Source organism: Silene latifolia, chromosome 5 (genome assembly GCF_048544455.1).
Source record: "Silene latifolia isolate original U9 population chromosome 5, ASM4854445v1, whole genome shotgun sequence".
NCBI classification, from domain to species: domain Eukaryota; kingdom Viridiplantae; phylum Streptophyta; class Magnoliopsida; order Caryophyllales; family Caryophyllaceae; genus Silene; species Silene latifolia.
Genome location: NC_133530.1, coordinates 14,649,757 through 14,659,224, shown reverse-complemented (window position 1 = coordinate 14,659,224; position 9,468 = coordinate 14,649,757). Strand labels below are relative to the sequence as shown.

At 39.8% G+C, this 9,468-nt stretch overlaps 1 protein-coding gene across 1 annotated transcript in view; it reads right to left on the bottom strand.

Annotated features, from left to right (window-relative positions):
- Window positions 1–9,077, bottom strand: part of LOC141656799 (jasmonate-induced protein homolog) — a 239,665-nt gene extending 230,588 nt beyond the window's left edge. The window contains exon 1 of the mRNA XM_074463852.1: window positions 8,232–9,077. The gene's annotated coding sequence lies outside the window, so the exon portion shown is untranslated. The remainder of the gene's footprint in view (window positions 1–8,231) is intronic.
- Window positions 9,078–9,468: the final 391 nt, after the last annotated feature.

Genomic DNA, 9,468 nt, shown 5'->3' with positions numbered 1-9,468 from the left:
GACTCGTAAACACCGGGTTAAAGGCGGAAATGTGAGTTTTGACACTGCTGCTGAGTTAAAAAAGTATAATGAATTGATGAAGAAGGATTTTGACCCAACAAAATTTTTCCACCTTCCCACTATGGAGGAAATGGGAATTGATGAGGATATTGAAAAGTTGTGCGATAGGGTAGATTTTAAAATAGGATCGGTTCATGCTTGGTCCTATAAGTCTCTAACTTGTGAGTTTCTCGCCACCTTGGGAGGTAATGTGGAAAATGCAAACCCGTTAATCACATTTCAAATCCTTAACAACAGACATGAATGCTCTTTAGGAAGGATTAGTGAATACCTTGGCATACCTCACTTGCATGGGCTTAAGGGGAAGTCCTCCAAGTCGGACCGACACTTGAGAGAGCGTGATGCTTTTTGGGAAAAAATTGCTAGGGAGGAGGGTTATGAGGCCCGGTCTGCTTTGAACCATCATGTGCGCAATCCTGTGTTCCGCTATTTTTTGCGGATTTACTCGAACATCATCATAGCCACCTTCGAGTCCTATCATCATGTTGGGTCCGTAGCTTTACAAAGTTTGATGGAAATTATGGAAAACAAACCCCTTACCATTGACCCTACAAAGGCGGCGGTATCGCAACTTATGAAGATCGCCGCTAAACCACCGACTAAGGTAGTGGGGGGTGGCTTAGTGACATTAATTGCACAAGGGTTGGGTATGGTGGGAGAACCAGAGGAGAGGGCACCGGGATCCACCCAACTTGACATACCCTCTTTGAGTAGATGCCTTATGTATAGGGCGGTGAATGAGGAGAGAAACCTCTACTTCCTCATCACCGATTTGAGGGCAATCCCCCTCCCTAGCATGGAGTACACCACCATCTTTAAAAAGGAAAATTGGGGGATGCCTTTGAGGGACGGGGAGATAGCTCGGAAAAGAGTCCATGACAAATGGGTTCAAGTGACCTATGGCCTTGACCCATCCACCATTCGTTATGAGACAACCTTCACTCATGACGAGGACGCACCCGAGGATGAAGATGCCTCACCTTCCCATGCCCAACCTCATCAAGGAAACCCTCGCCACCGCCAACCTCATCAAGTCAACCCTCGGCCTAACCTATTTCAACATGAGGCCGGAGCCTCATCGGGAGCCGGGTTTCAACCCGGCTACCAAGGATATGGGTATAACCCATACTACCCCCAACCACCATTCATGCCACCTCCCTATCCCGCTCCACCTCCACCTATGGGCTATGGCCATAGTGCTTGGGACTTTGGATCTCTCTCCCAACAAGTCAAAACCCTATCTACCAATTTTGAGGAATTTAGGGATGAGACTAGACGCTCTTTTGAGGAGTTGAGGGGCAAAGCCATCAACCTCGGACGCCGTGAAAAGGATTGAGGATTCATGGAAATCCTTCTTCACCACCTTTGATTCACGGTACCCACCACCATCACCACCACAATAGACCTTTGGGCTAGCCCTCGGGGCAAGAGCCAAGTGTGGGGAGGGGATTGGCTTGCTTTTAGTGTATATGCGTGGTTGTTGACTTGAGTGGTCCCGGGGTATTTGTTGGTTGGTCGGTTTTGTATTATTTTGTTAATTGGAAAATGAAGAGTCTTGGTATTGTAGTTGTTTGTGCATTAGTTGCACTTGAGTTGAAAGTCCTTTTGATTGTTCCCACTTTAAAAATCCAAAGCCTTTGGCATGCTCCCCAAACATCAATCCAAATGACAAGTATGATTTCTCCCTTTTATCCAAATTTCTCATTCATGTTTAAATTTTTCGCATGCATTTAGTTGATAAAGCATTTAGTTGCATCATATAGGATTGCATTAGATTTCAATTTTGTAATATATTGTCACATTTAGTAATTGCATTCACTTAGCATAGCTTGCATTGTCATTTCAATTTTGCATGTAGAATAGAGCATGCATTGCATTTTCAAAATAAAAACCAACTAAAAATTGAAAAATGACAAAAACCACCAAAAACATGTTAATTTATTTCACTAATATGCCCTCCCATGTCTATAAATAAGTGTGGGGAGGGCCTAAAAAAAAAACAAAAATATGTCTTTTAATTTGTACTCCCTCCACACATTTATTTCCATTTGGAAGTAATGTAAATAAATAAGTGTGGGGAGGGAGTTTTCATATCAAAAAACCCAAAAATATGTCTTTTTAATTTTTCAAAACCAAAAATCACAAAAATATGTTATTTTCCCTTTGAAAAATCAAAAATCAAAAAAAATGTTCATTTCTTTTTCTTATTCACTCCCTATGCTTTTGTCCATTGAGGACAATGTACATCTCAAGTGTGGGGAGGGAAATATCCACTCTTGTGAATATTTGTTTATAATTGTAAATGTTTATAAATTAGAGAAAATGCCTAAAAATTGAAAAATTTCTGAAAAATTCAAAAAAATTGCATTGTATATATATGTTTTTGTCTAACCTTTGGCATGGCACATTGACCACTTGAGGCAAAAAGGAGCTAGAAGACCGCTTGGTATAATCCTTCCTATCTCTTCCTCCTTTTACTATTCTTTCCTTTTGGTATCTTGGATATTTTGAAGGAGAATGGGAATTTTGTTGCTTTGGGTGTCTCCTTGGGAGACCGTTTGGAATCTTGGTGTTGATGTGCTGTTAGGTTTAGCCAATTTGTTGCACGTTTCATTTCATGTTTGTTTAAATTTCCGCATGCATTTGTTCACATGTAAATACTTGTTGCATTTCTTTCTTTTGCATTTGAGTTTGTAAATAAGTTTTTAAGGAAGAACATGGTCAAAGGAAGGGAACCAAGTACCCCCATGATGAACTAATGTGCCCAATAGTGCCTTTCCCCTCCTCGTGACTCGCGCCCGTGGCCTCTTAGTTAGCCGAGGAAGGAGGGCTTGACCAATGAGTTTAGACCGATCTTGTGAGACCTAGGGCCGTAGACTAGACCTTTGGCTCGACTTAGCTACTCAAAGGTAAGGGTAGAGCCTCCTAGGGTGGGTACATTCATACCCCGCCCTCATCTAGGTTCGAGAGTAGGTCTCCTCGCGAGGCGTGTCACATCATTACGCATAAGTGTGTCGCATCGTCCTTAGACCATGAAATTGAATTACATTTTTGTGCATATGATATGAAGCAAAAATCAGTTTTTATGAGCCTCACATAGCCAAATAGCCTTGTTTTCTCCCCTACATTGTTTCCCTTTTTGATTCACCCCCTTTTGAGCTTAGCCTTTTCGTTTGGCAAACCCACCTAAATAGCTACATTCCCATAACCACCCTTCCTTAATCAAGAATTGGTCGGTTTAGTAGTTGTGTTGTAGGAGGTGATTTGGGTCGTGGCGGTGGATGGCTTGCACATCCACATGGGTCGGATTTCGAGGAGAATTTGGTTTGTAAATAAATAAGAGGTTGTAAAATTGTAATGAAAAGCAAAATAGAAAATTGAAAAAATCATGAAAAATTCAAAAAAAACGAGTTGTGTGTTGTATATATTTGTTTGTTGTCAAGAAAAAGAAAAAGGCAAGCAACACCCCTACTCATCATTTAAAAGGGGTAGAAAAAGCCGTTGCTAAATAAAAGGGGCAAATTGATGTTTTTCCAAAGATGAGTCGGGTTTGCACATTTTTTGCATGGCTTGGGAAACCGAGTCGTTGTTACGGTGTAGACGTTACCATTTGTTGAAATAAAAGGAGTTTTATCAAATTTTTCCTACTTGAGTTGGGTTTATGCAATTTTTGCATAGTTTTGGTCATCATTGCTATGTTAGGGCATAGACGTGTCTCATGTGTTGCAATAAGAGATGGGATGTGATGTGTCGACGATTCTTGATTTGAACCCCACATGTCCAAACGGTGCTTGCACCAATCCCGTTTCGACCTTCTCCTTAGCCCCGTTTTAACCCATGCTTCATGTTTTGTGCATTTTTCCCATTATTTGCATTTCATTGGACATAGGACGGTGTTACACATTAGATTGCGGGCACGTTTTCGCTAGTCGAGTTAGTTGAGTGATTTTGGTTACCTTTTGCCACAAAAATCACCTTGTTCTTTCATTGAGTGACGAGTGAAAACCGTGAGGATGTCGTTGCCTTGGTCCCCTTAGTCATGGGTCCTTTGGTCGAATCTTGTGTCGGCCTTGTAATTCTCGGCGGACTTGCCCTTTCTTCCCTTTCCCCGCTCTTGAATTTGTTTCTTGAGCATTGGTCACACAAGGGTTGCTTTTGTCACATTTAGGGGGTTGGCACCTCAATTGGCACTTCTGAGACGGTACCCCCGACCGGGACCATGTTTTGTTGTTTGAAAAATCCGACCACTTAGATGAGGAAAGTGGATCATTTTGTTAGATGCATTCTATTTGTTGATTACGTGCTTTCATGATGAATGTGTCGAAGTTTTGTAGCAAGACCCAACTTGCCTTGCAATAGGGCACTCTCCCCTCATGGGTGTCAAATTGCGAGTTGAAGGGGCGTTGAGTGCGCTAATACTCGATCGGCTTAAGTAGTAGTTTAGTTGAGTGTTTCTTATATTGTGCATTCCGCTCACCCAATGAGAGCCTTCCTTTTGTCTAGATTTGAGCATCTTTTGTTTACTCGGGGACGAGTAAAGGCTTAGTGTGGGGAGATTTGATAACTTCGTTATTTACGCTCTTTCTATGCCTAAGAACCTTTGCTTATAGCTCACTTGAATGTATTTTATGTGCATTTCAAGGTTTTAATTCCATATAATGCTCAAATCCCGTCCTTTTGAAAGTTTGTTTCGGTTTTGGTTGTGTTCTTCCATTTTTTTTGTAGGAAAGATGATGATTTAGCAATACTACACCCACTAAGGGAGGCCCATATGTGATACACATGACCACAAGCCCAACCCAAGACGGAATAAAAGGCTTAAGAGAGCAAAAGGCTGAGTCTAGCGCGTATCCAGAAGCAAGATGCGCATCTCTTACAGGAAGGCATAAACCGTGCGCATCCAACAGTGCCTTCCTCATCTCCAAGATGCGCATCTCTTACAGGAAAGCACAGACCGTGCGCATCTAACCGTGCGTATCTCAACTCAACAGTGCGCATCTCCAGATTCGCGCAATACTCTTATTAGCTTGAACGACATTGTTTTAAGTCGTTTTTACTTGATTTGTAACCTAGTATATAAGCAAAGAAACTTGAGTTTTCTGGGATTATCATCATATAACAACTCTTAGTGAGAGAAATAGAAAAAAACCCTTGTAATTTGTGACAATCCTTCAAACAATTTACAAGATTCAAGCTTTCTTTCACCAAATTCCTTGTTTCTCAATTGTTCTTGTTGTTGGTATATTTCAATTTCTCTTTCTCTCTTTAATTTCATTTGTTTGCATTTGTTCTTCGTTCAAGTTTGTTTGATTGTTTATGTTAAATTTGCATCTTTGTTGTTTGATTGTTGTTGTTTTCACCATTGTTCATCTTTTCATTGTTCATCTTTCCTTTGTTTCTCTTTCATTTGTTCATCCTTGGATAGTTGTCCTCAAAGACTTAATCTTTGAGTTGATTTGGTTAAAGATTGTGTCTTTTAGTTTAATCAACCTTGTTATTAGATTAAACCATCTTTCCTCTTAATTATTGTTGGATTGTTGAATGTTTAGAAGTAGAACTCATCTTCCACCCATGTTTATGTTTAAAGATTCCATCTTTATTGTTTATTTTGCGATTAGGACCATGATTAGTGAGTAGTCTTCCACTAGGGCTCGGTTTGACTCAACATGAGTAATTTCACTAATTGAATTTCATAAAGGCTAATTATTTGGGGAAATTGGTGAGGGTAGTTTAGAGGAATGACATGGTTTATGGGTTGACTTTTGGGTAGTGTTGACTTACCACCCTTGACCACCAACGAGAGTTGGTTAGGTTGTGATTTGGATACCCGAGACTTGACCCTATTGTTAACCTTGGTTGAGACCGAAAGGGAGAACCGGGGGTAGACACCTCTAAACTAGCGTTTGAAATCGACCCTCGAGAGAGGGAGTGGGATGACCCGGAAATTGATGGAGCTTAATGACCTTAGCAAATATTGGACTACCTTGGGAAAATGCATGTTTTTGGGGTAGTCGGGTATTGAGTTAGGGATTCCGACCTTCGAACCCGAGAGGGGGGTTGGTGGGTAGTACTAGTGTCCTATTTCGAACCCGAGAGGGGGGTCTTAGGCGAATTAGAGTCGTCACCTCCTCACCTAACTACCCTTGTGATTAGCCTAGAGATTTGATTGTGTGGAATTACGAATTGTTTGGGAAGAACCGAGTCTTAGGCCTTTTAATTATTTGATTTACAACTTAGTTCTATCTTGCTCACTTTTTATTCTCTTGTTTAATTGCATTTCATTTTATTTTGTCTAATTTAGTTATTAGATTAATTCTCTCTTCCCTTATTTTAGACTTAGCTAAACGATAGGATTAGAACAATTAGTAGTCTTCTCAACTCCTTGTGGGATCGACCCTTAATAGTGTACAACGATAAAATCGTGCACTTGCGAGGTATAGCTTGATACCATCAACAAACAACCTCACTCTTAAGACACTCATTTTCATTTTCCAACCATTCACTCTTTCTTTTAAACTTGTCTAAATCGTGGTCAGAAGCAACAGTCTTAGACACTGTTTCTCTTAAGTCTACAACTTCAACTACAAGGTCATAGATCTCATTTTCAAGAGCATCTTTGTCCTTCAAAATATCATCACGTTCCTTGGTTAGAGAGGAAACTTGCATCACCAAAGTAGTGTTGACATTTTCAAGGTCAGAGACATCCGTGGGGGTCAACCTAAGACGCTCAAGTTCTTTAGTCAAATGTTTGTTTAACTTGTTGACTCTTTTAACTTCATTATATACCTCAGATGTGACAGTGACGCAGTCTGTTGCTTTTAGTTCATTTTTCAGATTAAAGTTCTCTTGACCAATTTCCTCAATCTCATTTTGCATTAAATCAAGCTTATTAGTTTGAGACCGACACTTATCAAAAAGTTGGTCAAGAAGCTTACATACTTTCTCTTTGGAGTAAATTCTAGCCTTGGCCTTTAGATGATTTACCTCGTTATCGGAATCGGAGTCGGAATCGTCGGAGTTAGCCATGAGGCATCTTAAGTGTTCAAGTTTTGAGGTTTTTGAGACTTTTTCTTTACCATGATTTGCAAGACACATTTTAGCCTCAAGTTCCTCCTCGATGAGTTCCTCATCTTCCTTGGAGTCGGACATTCCCCATATAGCACTCATGACTCTATGTTTATAGTCCCTTTTAACCTTTTCTCTTCTTTCCTTAGATTTGATTTCTTCCCACTTGGGACATTCTTTAATTTGATGAGTTTTATCACCACATTTAAAGCATCCCACGGTGGAGGTAGGTCGTTTCTTAGGAAAGCGTTTTTTCGAGTAATTATTAGTGAACCTTTTGTTACCTTGTCCATTGACCAACCCGGCTAAGTTCCTTGTGAACATAGCAAACTCGTCTTCCTCCTCATCTTCTTCATCACTTGGAGAAGATGTGAGGGCGAGACTCTTTCCCTTTGATGACTCACTAGAGTGCTTATCGAGGTTAAACTCGTGAGCCATTAGTGATCCCATTAGTTCATGAAGAGATAGGGTTGACAAGTCTTTAGCTTCCTCTATGGCGGCGACTTTAGGTTGCCATTTAGGGGTTAGACTACGAAGGATTTTTCGAATGATGTCCTCGGACTCGAAATTCCTTCCTAGACTTTTAAGCTCATTAATAATACAAGAAAAACGTGAAGAGAAACTATTTAAAGACTCATCCTTTGACATTCTAAACATCTCATATTGTTGCATGAGAAGGTCAATACGGTGTTTTCTTACTTGGGACGTCCCTTCATATGCAAGTACAAGGGAATCCCAAATAGATTTTGCCGTAGGACACCCGGAGATTCGACTAACTTCCCCCTCACCAACACAACGTTGAAGAATCGACATTGCTTTGGAATTCTTTTCGGCAAGCTTGAAGTCGTTCTCATTGTAATTTCTTTCCTCTTTTGTCTTGGTAAAACCGTTAAGAATATCGGTTTCCTCAATGGCAAGAGGTCCATTTTGGATGATGTTCCAACATTGATAATCGATACTTTTGATGTAATGTTCCATTTTGAGTTTCCACCATCCAAAATTCGAACAGGTAAAGACCGGGATCTTGGAGTGTTTCTCGGAATCCATTACCCACGAATCAAACTCTAAGGCGGTTAGCCTCGATCAAGAGCATGAGGCTCTGATACCAATTGTTGAGTTTATGGATTCAAGTACCTAAGAGGGGGAGGGGGTGAATTAGGTACTATTTAAAAATTTTATAACTCCAACTTTATTGAATTAAAGTGAGTTACTAGGACAAAAGAGATGAGAAGATACTTTGAATAATATTGAAAGATTGAACAAGTATCACGATGAATGTTTGCTGAAGTATGAAAGCAACAATCGTTCTGACTGTATCTATTTGTCTCAGTTTGTGGAATATGACTGCAGACCAAATGCGACAGTATGATGAACTGTTACTTCTAAGGTTAAGCAAAGCAAAAACAAACAAACAAAGTAAATTGCAGCGGAAATAAAGTAAAAACAATGAACACGAGATTTTTGAATTGGTTCGGCAAATACTCAAGTGCCTACGTCCAATCTACCTTTTTATTGTTTTTCTTTTAGTGATCTACTCCGACGACTAAAAGACCCTTACAATAAAAGACACCAACCTACTCCGGTTGTAAAGCTAATACAAGAACTACTCCGTTCTTATGACAAGCTAACTCGCAACCTACTCCGGTTGCCAACTCACAACCTACTCCGGTTGTCAAGAGTTAAAGACTACTCCGTCCTAAACTCTACTAACACACTTAGAATGTTATAGGATCAAGTTTCCACTAACACATTCTTAACAAAGAATAGAGATGGACAACTTTTACAAGATCAACAATTCATAAGCAAGAGAGTTTAGTATAGAAAAGCAACAGTAGCCACGACTGTAACAACTTGAAGACACTTGAAGACTTTTAGAGGATTTTGCAAATAAACACGATTTTAAGCTTTAAAAACAATTTGCAAACATGAAAGAATTATTTCAGAAAAGTCTTAAGGATTTATGAAGGAGGGGCTCGCCTTTTATAGAGGAAATGGGAGAGGGGGTTGCTAGGGTTTTGAAGGGTCAAAGACCTCACATGTGAAGGGCAATAGCAACCACCCAAAACTTGCACCAAAGAGGGCTCTTTTGCAAAGGCAAGAATAGGGAAAGATAGTTTGAAAGATATCCTTAAATGCTCATGCAAATTTAGAAAACAAAGAGAGAAAAGACAAGTCACATGATGACAAGTTAACACTAAAATGGCAAAAAGCATTCTTTGTTTTCTTAAAGAGCCAAAGGGTTGAATTTGCATAAAGAGGAAACATTTTGAAAATAATAATTCAAACCACTTTTTAATGAAGACCATCTCCTTAATAAAAATCTGATTTTTATCTTTGAATAAT